Source organism: Marmota marmota, unplaced genomic scaffold (genome assembly GCF_001458135.2).
Source record: "Marmota marmota marmota unplaced genomic scaffold, marMar, whole genome shotgun sequence".
Taxonomy (NCBI): Eukaryota; Metazoa; Chordata; class Mammalia; order Rodentia; family Sciuridae; genus Marmota; species Marmota marmota.
In genome coordinates, this window is record NW_025999982.1 from 1,435,598 (window position 1) to 1,449,936 (window position 14,339).

A 14,339-nucleotide genomic window follows, 5' to 3' on the forward strand; every position below is an offset into this window, starting at 1 on the left:
ATGATGAACTTCGACCTCAGGTGGATGCTGTGACTACAAAGAGGTTATGGAACTAATAGAAAAACTTGAATTTTACAGCACTTGAAAAAATATAGATTTTTTAATGTATTATACGTGTTGACTAATACTAACTTGAGTGCTGTTCAGGGAATCACTCAGAAAACCTGCATTAAAGAAAAGAAGGATGAGCACTGTATACCATTCAGTTTCAGTATAACATTTTATATCAAATAATATTTGCCTACAATATACTTCTAAATGTTTGAGAAGACTAGCAAATTGTTAGAAAAATTTACATGATTTAAGCTTCCATCTCCTCCCACTAAATTAGGAAGGAAGACATTTTCTTTCCTCTTCAAATAAAAGGAAACCTTGTGTTAGTCATTATCAAAATGTTATTCTTTCTTTTTACTCAGATGATTATGCTAAGAACTTTGCTTTGCTAAATGTAAAGTTACCACATTAGGCTCAAAACAACCAAGAAGTGGTTAAAAGTTTAATAGATACCTGGGGACAGTGGTGCACATCTGTAATCCCAGAGACTTGGGAGGCTCAGACAGGAGGATCACAAGTTTTAGGCCAGCCTTGGCAAGTAAGTGACACCCTGTGTCAAAATGAAAATTAAAAAGGGCTGGAGGTGTAGCTCAGTGGTAGAATTTTCCTGGGTTCAATCCCCAGTACCAAAAGGGGAAAAAAGTATAATGGATAAAGGAGACAGAAAAACAGAAAAAGTAACTGATCTCCCCCAATCTTCCTCAAAGTTGCATGCACAATACACACACAAATGCATGCATGCACATACAAATCTGCCATCTATTATCTGGTAGCAGGAATTTGCCTAGACTTTCCTTTATCCTTTCTGAGCTCTTAAACTAGACACTGTTTGATGATGTTCAGATCTCATGCATTAAAAATCTCAGGCTACTAAACAAAATTTTTTATCAAATAATAATAGATCAAATAGCAAAAAGTGTTTGGTCTGCTGCTAGAAACTCAAGAGATTTGTAAAGACAGAATGTAAGTTAGAATGATAAAAGGAACAATTATGGTGTGTTATACAGAAAGTTAGAAGCTACAAAGTAAATTGAATAGGTTCTGAATGGAACCAGAAACACCTTCTAATTACAGAGGCATCTGTGGAAATAATGAAGCATAAGACTGTCAGTAGCTTCAAAATCTATGGCAGAATTTTTAATGCCAACTTTAGATACATGTGAAACTCCACAGTGGCTCATGGTTTCTGGGAGGCATAATTAATGGAGGCAATTATCATTGATGACCATATCTACAAACTTTAATTTAAAATATGTAACACCATCACAGAAAGACCAAAAGGAGCACATAAAGCAGAAAAAAATCAGGAAGATGTAGAAAAGGATATGACAGTGTGGGTGGTTCTACTTGATACTACAAATTTTTAAGTATTTGAAAATACAGATGTTTAAAATTCTGGGGCTTTTGAGACTATGAATGAAGAACTTGCTTAATTAGAAGTACAGAAGTAGGACAACCTAAAATGTTACTTGATTCCTACTAATTGAGATTTTTGAGGATAAAACTAACCCAAAATATATATTAAAAAACACATAAAAAACAAAATTTTGCTTATTTGGTTTCTATAATGTCCCAGTCACCAAACACACTAGGAAGAGGGATGTGGAGTGGGGTGGAGTAGGGCATGACACAATAACAATTTCCTGGAGCAGTAATAATTAATACGGACTCAATCCACACCATACAGTGACCATCCATGAGGCTTCCCAGCAACATCCACCCAGGGCTCCTCCCTAGATCTGCACATTCTGCCAGGGTCCATGGAGGTTCCTGTTCCTCTCCTCCATCTACAGAATGAAAGTCCCCTCTGCTCCATTGTGAATCTGTGCTCCTACAGCATTCAAAACAGGGGAAGTTCACAGGTCTCTTTGTAAAAGTACTTCAACTGGCAACTGAGATGTCAGCTCCAGGGGTTTCTCTAATGGGCTGAAACCCAAGACAGCAAGGGTAGCTCTGGGCTCTTCCTAATGCTTTCTTCCTGTTGTTCTCTTTAGGTCACTTTCTTTGCCCAGTTCTCATTCCTTCCCTTATTCAGAAAAGTGACTTCTGAGGATTCCCTTGGAGGAGGGTGGCCATGAAGAAAGCTCTGATCCTGGGGGCCCTCACCCTGCTGGCCATCGGGAGCCCCTGTGGAGGTGAGGACATAGTGGGTGAGTACATGGTTGAGGATTTAGGACTGTGAGAGAAAACTGAAAAAACCTGACTAAATTTGTTGCCCCGTAGTAGTATATGAAACCACAGTTCCCCTGAATCTGAATTGTTATACTTATTTTCCCTCCAAGAAACCAAAACCCCTAAAACCTAATCTTAGTAGACTAAACTGAATTCTACAATGTCCACCTCTCACTGAGTATTCACAGAGGGCATTATTGTCTTTCTAAAGTCAGAACCAAATGATACACTCAAGCATTATTACAGTATTAATTTATGATTACACCATTAATTTATGATAACTCCTGAAATTAGAGATCTTTCTCCAAGTATATTGCTTTCCTTTCACAGCAGATTATGAACCTACTACTCCTCACCCACTTTAAACTCTTTCTCAAAGTGATTGCTGATTTATTCTTATTTTATCCATTTTCTTAGGATAACTAAGTCCATAAATGTTTTTGCCATACAGAAAATAGTATGTCACTTTTTGGTTTGTTTTCAACATAATTTATATTTTCCAAGTTTTGGCTTTAGAGGCAAGGAGAATAAATTTGACTGAAGATCATTAGAATGGGAAAAATTAAAATGATTAGCAGAATGACATTGAGCAAGTCAGTTCCATTTGTTGTTCTTCAGATTTCACATGTGTATAATTAATTACCGCAATATTCTGAGAAACACACAAATAAAAACAAATAATCAAATGTATATTCTAAGTAATAAAGAGCTCTATAAGTGCCGAGGTTAGGCATTATTATAAGTGTAACATCTTGGTTTTTTGTCTCAGATAACTGGGATAATGTGTGATGGAAAACCTAAGGACTTAGAAATAAGTTAGTCTCAGCTGCTCAGCCCAAACTCCAAGTCCTGTCACATCTAACCATCAAAGCACTAGAAGGAGGGCCAAACAGATTAAATTACATCATTCTGTAACTCTCTCTGCTTTTCTGTTCTTAATCTATGACTCACCTTCATATCAGCCTCCTCTCTAGCTCTTTACACTGCTACATCATGGACACTGAAACAGTCATTAAAGTTTAACCTCCCCCCCCAAAAAAAATCCAAGCAAAGAAAAATATAAAAGAATGGAATACAATGAAATTTTTAACATATTTGTTAATCATCATTTATTTATTTATCAAACAAATGTTACTGAATTCCTACTATATGCCATGAAGTCTACTAAGTACTCAAGGTACAGAAGGGAATAAAACATAACATCCTTATTTCTCATGAAGCACACAATATCATGGAAAAGACAATTTGCATAAAAACAAATTTAATTTTTAGTTAATTAAAAATTAAAACAGTCAATCTTTAAACCTTATGTCTCAATAACTTAAAGAGGAAAAAGACAGAAATGGGGACTTTGACATCAGACTATGCAAAATAGGAAACCACATGCTATTAGTCCTTTACCCATATTTGTATGTTCAAATCCTACCTTCTGAGGTGATGGTTTAGGAGATTGGGACTTTAATAGATTATTAGACTGAGACAAGTGCCCTTTTAAGATATTTCTAAAAATTCTCACTGGCTTTTCATTTATTTATTTATTTGTTTGTTTGTTTGTTTGTTTATTTATTTATTTATTTTTGTACTAGGAATTAAACTTAGGGGTGTTTTACCACTGAGTACATCCACAATTCTTTCTTTATTTTTTTGCTTTTAAACAGGGTCTCACTAAATTACTTAAGCCTTGCTAAGTTGCTGAGACTGCTCTTGAACTTGTGATCCTCCTGCCTCAGCTTCTTGAGTCACTGGGATTACAGGTGTATGCTATTGCACTCAGCCTCACTTGCCCCTCCTGCTATTGAAGTTACAGTGAAAAGATGGCCTTCTAGAGAATAGGCTCAGCAAAAGTTTCATCTGCTGGTGTCCTGATCTTGGTTTTTCTGTGCCCCAGAACTGAGAGAAAGAAATTTCTGCTGTTTATAATTCAACCAGTTAATAGAATGCTGTTAAAACAACCCCAAATGGAATAAGATAGAAAATAGGTACCAGGAGAATGGTACAGTACTGGTGTAACCAGTATGGAAACAGCTTTGGAATTGCAAAATGGATACAGGCTGCAAAGATTTTCTGCTGTGTGCTATAAAAGGTCCACACAATATGGACAGAATATGAAGGATAATTCTTGCAGAGGCCCAAAAGGAAAAGAAGAGAACTATAAAGAGAGAGCCTCAATCTCCTTAGTGAATACCTAAGTAATACCTAAGAATCAAAGTAATCCTGAAAAAATTGCTTGTAAATTTTCGGAAGTAAAGATCATTCTGATGAGGCCTCAGTTGAAAATGAAGAGCATGTTATTAGGAACTGTGGTAAAGGTGATCCTTCCTATGACAAAGAATGTGGTTGAATTGTGTTTGTATCCTAGTGTTTCTTAGAAGGTAGATGTTATAAGAAATTAAATTGTATATTTGGGTAAGGAAATTTCTCAGCATAGTGTTGGGTATTCTTGGCTATTTTTACTATATGATAAATGACTTAAATGAAATTTATAATAAAAAATAAGCAGAACTTTAAAATTTGGATAATCCTTAGCCTATACTTATTGTTAAAAATGAGACGGTCTGTTTGGGAAAGAGCAGGCGATGGCCAAGGGACCATTTAATAAGAATATTAGTAAGGATTAGTCATCTCAACCAAAACCAGGTGCTAGTCTGAAAACAATGGCAAGATTAGTCAGCCATCTAAAGAGAAACCAGGACTTGTTATCCAAGGCAATGGAAGAATGACCTCAAATACACTTCAGAGGTCATTGGAGTTGCTACCATCCAGCAAAGGCCTAGAGAGCAAGTGCCCTGGAAACAATGAAGTCACTGAGGAAAGTCCCTATTAGGGTAATGCCCAGGAGATCCAGGGCAGTAAGACCCAGGCACACAGCCAATACCTAGATAAGTCCACCATAAAGAACTGGCATGAAGGTGGAGACTCTCAAAGCCATGGGGTCAGTACATTCTGGGGCCTTGTAGGCCCAAATACTACTCCAGAAGACACCTGAGGTCAAAACATCAAACCAAAGAAAATTATTTTCTATCTGAAAGTTTTTGGATTTGCTCAAGACCTGACACTCCTTTCTTTTTTTCTACTTCTCCATTTTGGAACAGGCATGTCTATCTGATGCCTGCCCCACCATTGTACTTTGGAAGCACACAACATGTTTGATTTCACAGATTCATAACTGGAGAATAATTTTCCTCAGAATACCTTGAATCAGGGATATCTGATTTAGATGATATTTAGATGGGAGTTTGGACTTTAGACTTTTATGTTGGTGCCAAAACAAGTCAAAAACCTCTGAGACTCTTGAGATAGAATAAATGCAATTGGGAAAGACATGGATTTGGGAGTCCATAAGCAGAATAATACAGGTTGTTTATTGCCACAGTATGGCTGGGCACAAAATCACAAGCCACCACACACCTTGTAGATTCAAACAGCAACTCTTTATTCTCGAACTGTCACCGGCACTTTACACACACGTTCTGGGCAAAATCCCAAATACTCTCTGAATCCCGCCAGAACTCAACGGGAACTCAAGGAGCCGGCGCGCCTGAGGCAGCAGGATACGCCCTATTCCCAGCAGGGTACACCTTAAACCTGGAACCGCCAGAAACCCAAGGAGAGCCCTAAACCCTGATCCACCCTGGTCCTTGAGCAAGGTCACCTTACATGCAATGTCACTGCAAATGACCTGGGTCCAATATGGAGAGTCCTTCCTCTAAGCAACATTGGGTAGGCTGACAAAGAAATTGCCATGCGTCATTCCAACTTGGCAATGGCTCTCAGCAGTTTATGATATTTTGTTAGAGCAACCAAATAGAGTAATACACTGCAATATTCGCAGTATTTCTTATGCCTTCTTATTTATGAAGTTTTTTTTCCTCTCCATATATCTCACCTGCCCATTCTCATCTTCATGCTCTAGAATTCTCCAGCTGATCATGTCGGCACTTATGGCACAAATATCTACCAGACATATGGTGACTATGGCCAGTTTACCTAAGAATTTGATGGAGATGAACTATTCTACATCGACCTGGAATAAAAGGAGACTGTGTGGAGGCAGCCTGAGTTTAGCAATTTCACGACATTTGAAATTCAGAAGGCCCTGAGAAATCTTGTTGTGGTCAAAAAAAATCTGGACATTTTGATTAAAGATTCCAACTTTACACCTGCCACCAATGGTAAGTGTCCACATTCTGCTTTTCTACGCTGTGCCTACCTCACAGTCCAGGTCTGATCTTTTCCTTCCCCGGGGGTTAGGTGTTCTTTCCATTACATCGTAAATTCCTCCCCATTTCTAATACACATATTGGCAAATACTTAGTCCACATCATATGTATTTAACTTTAAATATCCCTCTGCTAGGTTCCATGAGATGTTCCTTGAATTCCTACACAAGGATATTCCCAACTTCTTGGCCTAATAAGCTCTAAGCTGGTTCATTTCTCTCTGTCTGTCTGTCTGTCTCTCTCTCTCTCTCTCTCTCTCTCTCTCTCTCTGTCTCCCTCTCTCTGTCTTTGTCTCTCTCTCTCTCTCTCTCACACACACACACACACACACACACACACGCCCTGAGGGTTCCCAAAGACAGAGATGTGTTCTAAATTTCAAAGTGAAAAAATAGAAGCAGTAATTGGTATAAAAATATTCTAAAATGACAAGAAAATATATCATAAGTATCTGGAGAATACTAGGCTCCTCCAAAATGGTTAAAAATATTGAAGCACAGTTATCATAAATAACAATAAATGTGCTGTTTTCATTGTAGAAATCCCTGAAGTGGCTGGGTTCCCCAAATTTCCTGTGACCCCGGGCATTCCCAACACCCTCATCTGTCTAGTGGATAACATCTTTCCTCCTGTGACCAATATCACTTGGTTTTCCAATGGACATTTAGTTCCAGAAGGTATTGCTGAGACCACCTTCTATCCCAAGAGTGATCATTCCTTCCTCAAGTTCAGCTACCTCACTTTTGTCCCCTCCACTGAGGATTTCTATGACTGCAAGGTGGAACACAGGAGCCTAGAAGAGTTTCTCCTCAAGCACTGGGGTATGTTTAAATCCCATCATCATTGTCTACCTTCCAATTTAATCCCCAAGCTACATTGTCTTGTCTTAACCCTTTAACCCCCATTGCCACAACTTTATATCCCACAATTGCAAAGTTGTCAATAATTGACTTCACTCTTCCCCAAGGTCTAGTTGTCTTGTGCATTTCCAAATGCATGCACCATTTTCCCCATAGACACACCCTGTCCTGTGACTGTTTATTTTTTCTCGGAACCTGAGCTTCCAACCCCTATGGCAGAGCTGACAAGACTTTGGTCTGTGCCCTGGGATTGTCTCTTGGCCTCATGGGTGTTGTAATAGGCACCATCTTCATCATCCAAGTCCTGCACTCCCGTGGAACTTCCAGCCACCATAGGACCTCATGTGTGATAACCTAGAAAACAGAGAGGTAAGGATTCAGATGTGTTATAACTGGAACTGGAGATAGGGAGCCTGGGAGTGCAGAGTTGGCATGCAGTATGCCTAAATGTATTTGGAAAACTTCTTGGCTAATTGAAGAATGGCTTGATCTTGGGACAGGGGCACAGGTTCCATCAACCTCATGCTGTCTGCTATTTCAGATAATCACAATTTACAAGAAAGAAGAGGAATGGTTGGCTGACTCTAGCTCTCTGTGCAGGCCTTGCTATATGACTTAGACCCACTTCCTGTTCTGGTTTATCGTATTGCTCCTTCCATGCCCTCCTCCCTGCCCTGCTTGAGTGGAATTCATGAAACATTTTTCCCACAGAGATTACTTACTCTTATAAAATCTTCCAACTTATTATTACATGATTGCCTACCTTTCACAAAGAGATCTGTCCCACCCATTTACCTACTTGGCTTTTGGATCACCCTCATCCAAAATCTGTGTGAAAATTAAATAAATAAATCTCTTTCTGTGGTGTCTTTGCTTAGAGTATACTTTTCCTCTATCTTTTTCCTAGAACTCATTTAAGTTGTGCACAAGAATGGAAGAGCTTATGTTGAAATTTTATCAGATTTCTTAGGTCCTTAACTTCTTCATCAGGCCATATTAATAACACCACAGCTGAAGTACCAAAATGATATTGTATCATAATAAAAGATTTTTTTTACATTCTGCATTTCCTTTATGCTCTCACTCTGCCTTTATCCTTTTTGGGGTCAGTGAGTATGGTGAATACTTTATTCCATAAATGTAGTATTTTTGTGAAAAAACAAAGAGCAATGCTTAAGTTTTGAGTTTTAAAATAGCATTCTAAAAGTTTTGGAAGAAATAAAAACTTGAAATAAAACATTTTTAAGGTCAAAAATGGATTTTCAAGAATATAAAATCAAAATGTTCTCCACAAATGTCAGATTTATGAAGATGGCAGAATGATGCAAGATGTCTGCTCCCATATTTCACCACAGATGAGATGGAAGCTCTCTGGATTAGCCAGACAGAAGATAGAAGTGAATACAAGAAAATAAGAAAATGCTGTGTGTGTCTCAGAAAGTGCCCCATACATTGATCCTTTTGTGGGTGACATCAATGAAAACATACAGAGAGAGGCAATATATTGGATAAAGGTACCTATACCAGAGGCAGCTACAGCCTCATCCCCTATGGACATTTATAATAGGATAACAACATTTAAATCCACTCCATGCTCAAACTCATAAATTGAGATTATTGACATTATAACTTAGGCACTTTTATTATATAAAATATTGTATAATTCCTGAATATGTTAATCACCCAATATTTTAAATGTATGCCCTTCAGTAACCTCAAAATAGGTTTTTGAGGAGATGGTGATGCTAACTCATACCATTTTCACTAAAGGACCTAGTCTAGGTGCATGATATTTATGCATAGGCAGCATAGGAAAAAATAGTATATAACTGTGGAGAGCAGTGACAGAGAATGAGAGAGCAGTGACTGAGATTGGGGGGGTCTTTGATGACCTTATACCTGTGGCACACCAGGTACCTGGGAAAATATCTGTGTGAGGGTATAGGATGCCTAGCTGCTATGGTAATGCCCTGCCTGAGGAAGATCTGTGCAAGAGTCTTATCAGCTTCTACCTTGATCTCAGGCACATAGCTCCTAGGAATAGAGAAATTCTCATTCTAGACAACCACAATGTTTCACCAACTCTGCTACTTCTGAGCCTGCTGGCTTAAACAATGTACGCTCTTAAGCTCTGCACAACTGCTCCTAACATTGCACATTGCAATGTGGATTGATACTATGAAGAAGCTGCACAGATGTTTTTAATTCTGTAACTTACCTGAGTATAAAGAATAATGCTTGCATATCTTTATCCTGATAATGAGACATACATAAATAAATATTGCTGGTGTAACTCTCTAGATCTGCTTCTCCATCAGAGAGCAATGCTCCACCAGATGCCAGCTTTATCTGCAAAATATGCATGTGTGAATCTCTATATTTTCTAATTCCCCATGGCCCCTCACCAGAACCACCAGTTTGGCTGTGCTGGTCACAGCATATAATTTCTGAATGATGGTTCTCCTTCTTAGAAGAGATCTTATGATGGAAAATAGTCGAAAAGAATATCCCAGTGATTTTTTCTTGTTTAAAGTACAATTCACTGTACACATTTTATTTACCATTTTGTACACTGTCTTAAAATGAGTACGACTGCTTTTTTGCTTGAGCCATTTTTAACCAAAGCAAAATTACCTAAGTAATACAAAGTGTTAAAATACAGCATAAAGATATGAAATCAGGCATACTAATTCTAGTTAGAAATGTAACTATGATGTTACTTTTTTATAATCCATAATTCTGTTCATGAAATCACACAAAATCCCTTATTTGAATGAAATGCATATATTTGTAGCAAAGTTTTGTAGTTACAAAAAATAAAAGTATGCACAAAATTAATACTTATTCCACTTTTGTGTCATATTCCTAGATGCTTCACCCATGTAACATGAGGGAAATGGAAAACTGGAATCAGAATCATCAGTGTTATCAAGTAGAGAAACAAATAAATTAAAATCTAGCACCCATCATCAAGAGTAGAGTAAATATAATGCTGTCAAAAGAAACAAAAAAAATTGCTAGAAAACTGTATGCATCACATTCTTTCAAACCAGCAGAATATGCCCTGCATACGATGGAACATAAATTCAATTTTTTTCTTATTAAGGTATAGAAATGCAAGTTTTTGTTAAATATTGTCAATGGGTAAAACTTGTTTGTAATGGCAATTCTATTAAGATAATACAAAATGGGCCAGGAACACATTCATGAAATCTGGGAGATTGTGTTGATTGTAATTCTTTGATTGGGATAGTGGACACTCTATTTTTAATTTTTTAAAAAATGAGCATCAAAATACAAGACAAAGGTAAATGAGACTTCCTTATATCTTTGCAACATTTAGATGGAATCAAAATTAAATGCAGTCCACTCTGCCCTTGAAGAGGCTTTGCCTCAACCCCCAAATCTCAATTACTTGAGGCAGTCTTCTTTGAGAACACTCAGAAGGCCTTTTCTTAAACACAAACCTATTTTTAGAGGTAGAGCATCTCTTAGGAGCTATGTCTTCATGAGACTGATAAGCAATCTCTATCTTTCCTTGTATACTCTCCCTATATGTGTAACAGCCTCTCTGTATTCACATTCAGTAAGTCCATATTGCTATCTTATCACCTTTAACTCTTACATGAACAACGGCTCCACATACATCTGTGGTCATCAAAAGAATCTCCAATAAGGCACAGCAGTGTCTCTAGACAAAAGCCATCGAGGTCACTTTGTCTTTGCTGTTTGTTTTTCTCATCTTCCCACACAGGCTCAATACAATCCTTAACATTTGAGGAGTCACAGCCAGGCATTAAATTACTAGACAACTAGCTAAGATTGTATAGAGCCCCAAAGTCTTCAACTGTATCAAACCTAGAGATCAGTGGATGGTTTGCTAGCCAAGTTTTACTTTCATCATTTTTAAAAACCCAGAATGTCCATCTGTTCTGTAGAGGATGCTTTACATAGTGTTCTGGGTTAGCAACCTCCTGATGAGAGTCTGTTTTCTCCTTTTCTGAAGGCAGGGGATTAGCAGTAGGGGTAGTTTCCAGTTCCACAGTCACCATCCTACATGAATCTCCCCAGTGATGTTTGAGGCTAAGTTACAAATGCCAAACTTAGACCTGAAACTTGAAGTGGCAGGTCTCAGGTGACACAAATCAAGACAAGAGAGAAGAGGTGAGTACTTCATGGAAAAGCAAAAATCTTATAAAGAAACAAGGAAAGTGAGAAGTGGTATAGCAAGTTACTAAAAAGTGGTAAAGTAGCATTTAAAAATAATAAATCAGGCTTTGGTATCCTGTGACCCAGAAGATCTATTTGCTTCAGATTTCATTCTTGCAGATATTCCTTTTTAAAATCATGAATGTTAAATTCTAATTTTTGGTAGCTTCATCTTGTTTTATATTGACAAAAAGAACAAGCAAATTATTTGGATATAAATAAATTGTTTTCTCTTTTGTTATAAAATCCTGAAAAAAAGTATTTTTTTGCATGTATTGATAAGAAAATACCAAAGGGATTAATAAGTTATTTATTTGCTTCTAGACTCTGTTTAAGGGTTCTGTAGATCATGTAAAAGGGACACATGGTTCTCAGATAAGCAATGTAGGACAACAGTTTTAACAACTTCATCATATTCAAAAACTAGTGATTTCTTGTCTTTCTAAATTTACAAAGGAATAAATGCTACTGGAAACCTGTTACTGAGCTTGAGATAAGAAATTATATTAGAAAAAAATAAGTGTAGTTTGAGGGGGAAAATTAAGTGTAGGTCCACATTCTTGATAAAACATGAAGTACAGTATATATTTTTTTTGGCATTTAGCCTGGCCCTTAATGAGGATCATACAGATAACTAACTCATCTGAAACTGGTTCTCCTGTCTAAGACAAGGACATAGGTACTGGTGGTTTAATTGGGAACAAGAATGTTGGAAAAGGATAGGGAAAGAGTAAAGGAAGGAGAAAACACACACACACACAAAGGGATATGTTGTTAAAATTACTACTCTGGGCAATGGAGATGATATTGCTGCACAGTTGGCAGAACACTTCCCTAACTGTCACCTGAAGGACAAAAATCTTACCTATTGTCTTCTACCCATCTTGGTTGAGGACTAACTAGCTCCAGGGGCACTGACACCCCTAAGTTCCTAGGCTACACGTTAACATAGACCAGATGGGCCCTGAAGATGGCTCTGAGTAGCAGGACAAGATGTGCTTGAGGGAGGGAGTCTGGATTTCCTCATAACCTCCCACAGCAGCTGCAGCTGACATCACATGGACCACAATGTCATGGTGGAGGTACCATATTCCAGCCCAGCCCTTCTACTGCCAAGATCCAATGACAATCCTCATTAAACCTATTGTATCACTGAGTCTTCATGCTTATGGATGATTATAGTCATTATAAAAGACCTAATAAAGACGGTAATAAAAGGATATTTCAATCCCCCATAGCCCCAAAACTGCTGTTGATATTCATCTTCTCCCTGCCATACCACATGTTCACGCTTTCCCTAATTCTGGGCCAGCATTCCAACCTGCCCAGCTGGCTTCCCTGATGGGGAACCACAGGTTTCATCACCCCAGTCGCCTCATCTTGCTATCATTGTTCTCATATATCTAGTTTATCATATTTCTCTGGCTCTTTTAAATACATTTTATATTTAATCTTCAGTAATTGGATTAGAATGGTTCTGGTGCTTGTTTTATTTTATCTTTTCTGGGGTTCACTGAGCCTCTTCAGTTTGTAAATTTCTGTATTTGAATATGAATTTATTTCTTTTTCAAGTACATTTTACGCAACTTATCTCTTTCTTCTCTTCTTTGGGGCTCCAGTGACATGAACATTAGACCTTTTGATATTGTCCCACAGGTCCCTGAATTTCTGTACACTTCTTTAATACTCATTTTTTTTTCAAATTGTATACTGGATATTCACCCACCTTCAAAATCATTTGCACTTTTACCTGTCATTTCCATTGTGCTATTGAATCTGTCAGTGAATTTTTATTTTGCTTAGGTCATTTTTTATTCCAGATTACTGAGGGAGGGGTACTAGGGATTGAAACCAGGAACACTTAACCACTAAGTGACATCCCCAAACAGTTTTTTATTTGTTATTTAGAGTCAGGGTCTCACTAAGTTGCTTAGGGCCTTGATAAGTTGCTGAGGCTGCCTTTGAACTTGTGATTCTCCTTTCCCAGTTTCCCAAGCCACTGGAATTACAGACATATGCCACAAAAACCAGCTCCATTTTTTTTAATGTGGTGTGTTGCCCTGCTAAAAACTTCTGTTTCCCCAGGATTATTTGTGTGCCAAATAAGTTTGGATTATATTCCTCACAGTTTGAATATACATGTGGGCTCTGTGTTCTATTAAATCCTCTGGAAAATGTTAAAATTTTTGCTTTAGCAGGCAACTAACCTCATCAGGTATAGAAGGCAAGCTCTGTCCCATCTCTGTGGATGGTAGTACTGATGTCAGTACAGTTTCTCAATACTTTGCAATGCTGCTCTGTGCCTGCCCTGAGCATATGCCACTCAATGTTTTGTCTGGCACTTGGATGGTGGTTTATTTTAGAGCTCAGCTCCTATTGCATATGATGAGCTGGTGGAAGACTGTGCCACTCAGGTGCAGCTTGGGGAGCCTGGCATCCCCAAGAATTATGATGAATTTATAGAATGACTCTCTCCTCTGTGCCATTTCTCCACATACTCCAGTTCCTATAGGTCCCTTTACCAGTTTCTCAGTCCAGAAAGATGAGCTTCTCTCAAAGTAGTTTCCAGTACTATAATGTGATTCCACCCAATTAGAGCTGCTTTTGAGGCAATTAGCAAAATAAAATAGAGAAAAATAATGTGGAAATACCCCTAAACTCCATTAGTCACAGTTTTTATGGCCATCAAATGGGTTTTGCTCTTGGGGTTTTTAATGCCTCCACCACTGCACCTTAGTGCAGCTTCATGATTTTGGCCATGCCCAGGACAGAGCTAGAATAGAAAAAGAAAAAAGAAAATAAAGCAAAAACAAAAAAGGTGTAT

General features: G+C 37.9%; 1 protein-coding gene and 2 pseudogenes across 1 annotated transcript in view; 1 reads left to right on the forward strand and 2 right to left on the reverse strand.

Moving 5' to 3' along the window:
• On the forward strand, window positions 1–8,285 carry LOC107144061 (annotated as a pseudogene).
• The window catches only part of LOC107144062 (HLA class II histocompatibility antigen, DQ beta 1 chain-like), a 22,387-nt gene continuing 15,209 nt past the window's right edge, over window positions 7,162–14,339 (reverse strand). Inside the window, exons 4-5 of the transcript XR_007348389.1 lie at window positions 9,525–9,655; window positions 7,162–7,660 (exon numbers count right to left, since the gene is read on the reverse strand). The gene's annotated coding sequence lies outside the window, so the exon portion shown is untranslated. The remainder of the gene's footprint in view (window positions 7,661–9,524; window positions 9,656–14,339) is intronic.
• On the reverse strand, window positions 9,667–13,422 carry LOC125617411 (annotated as a pseudogene).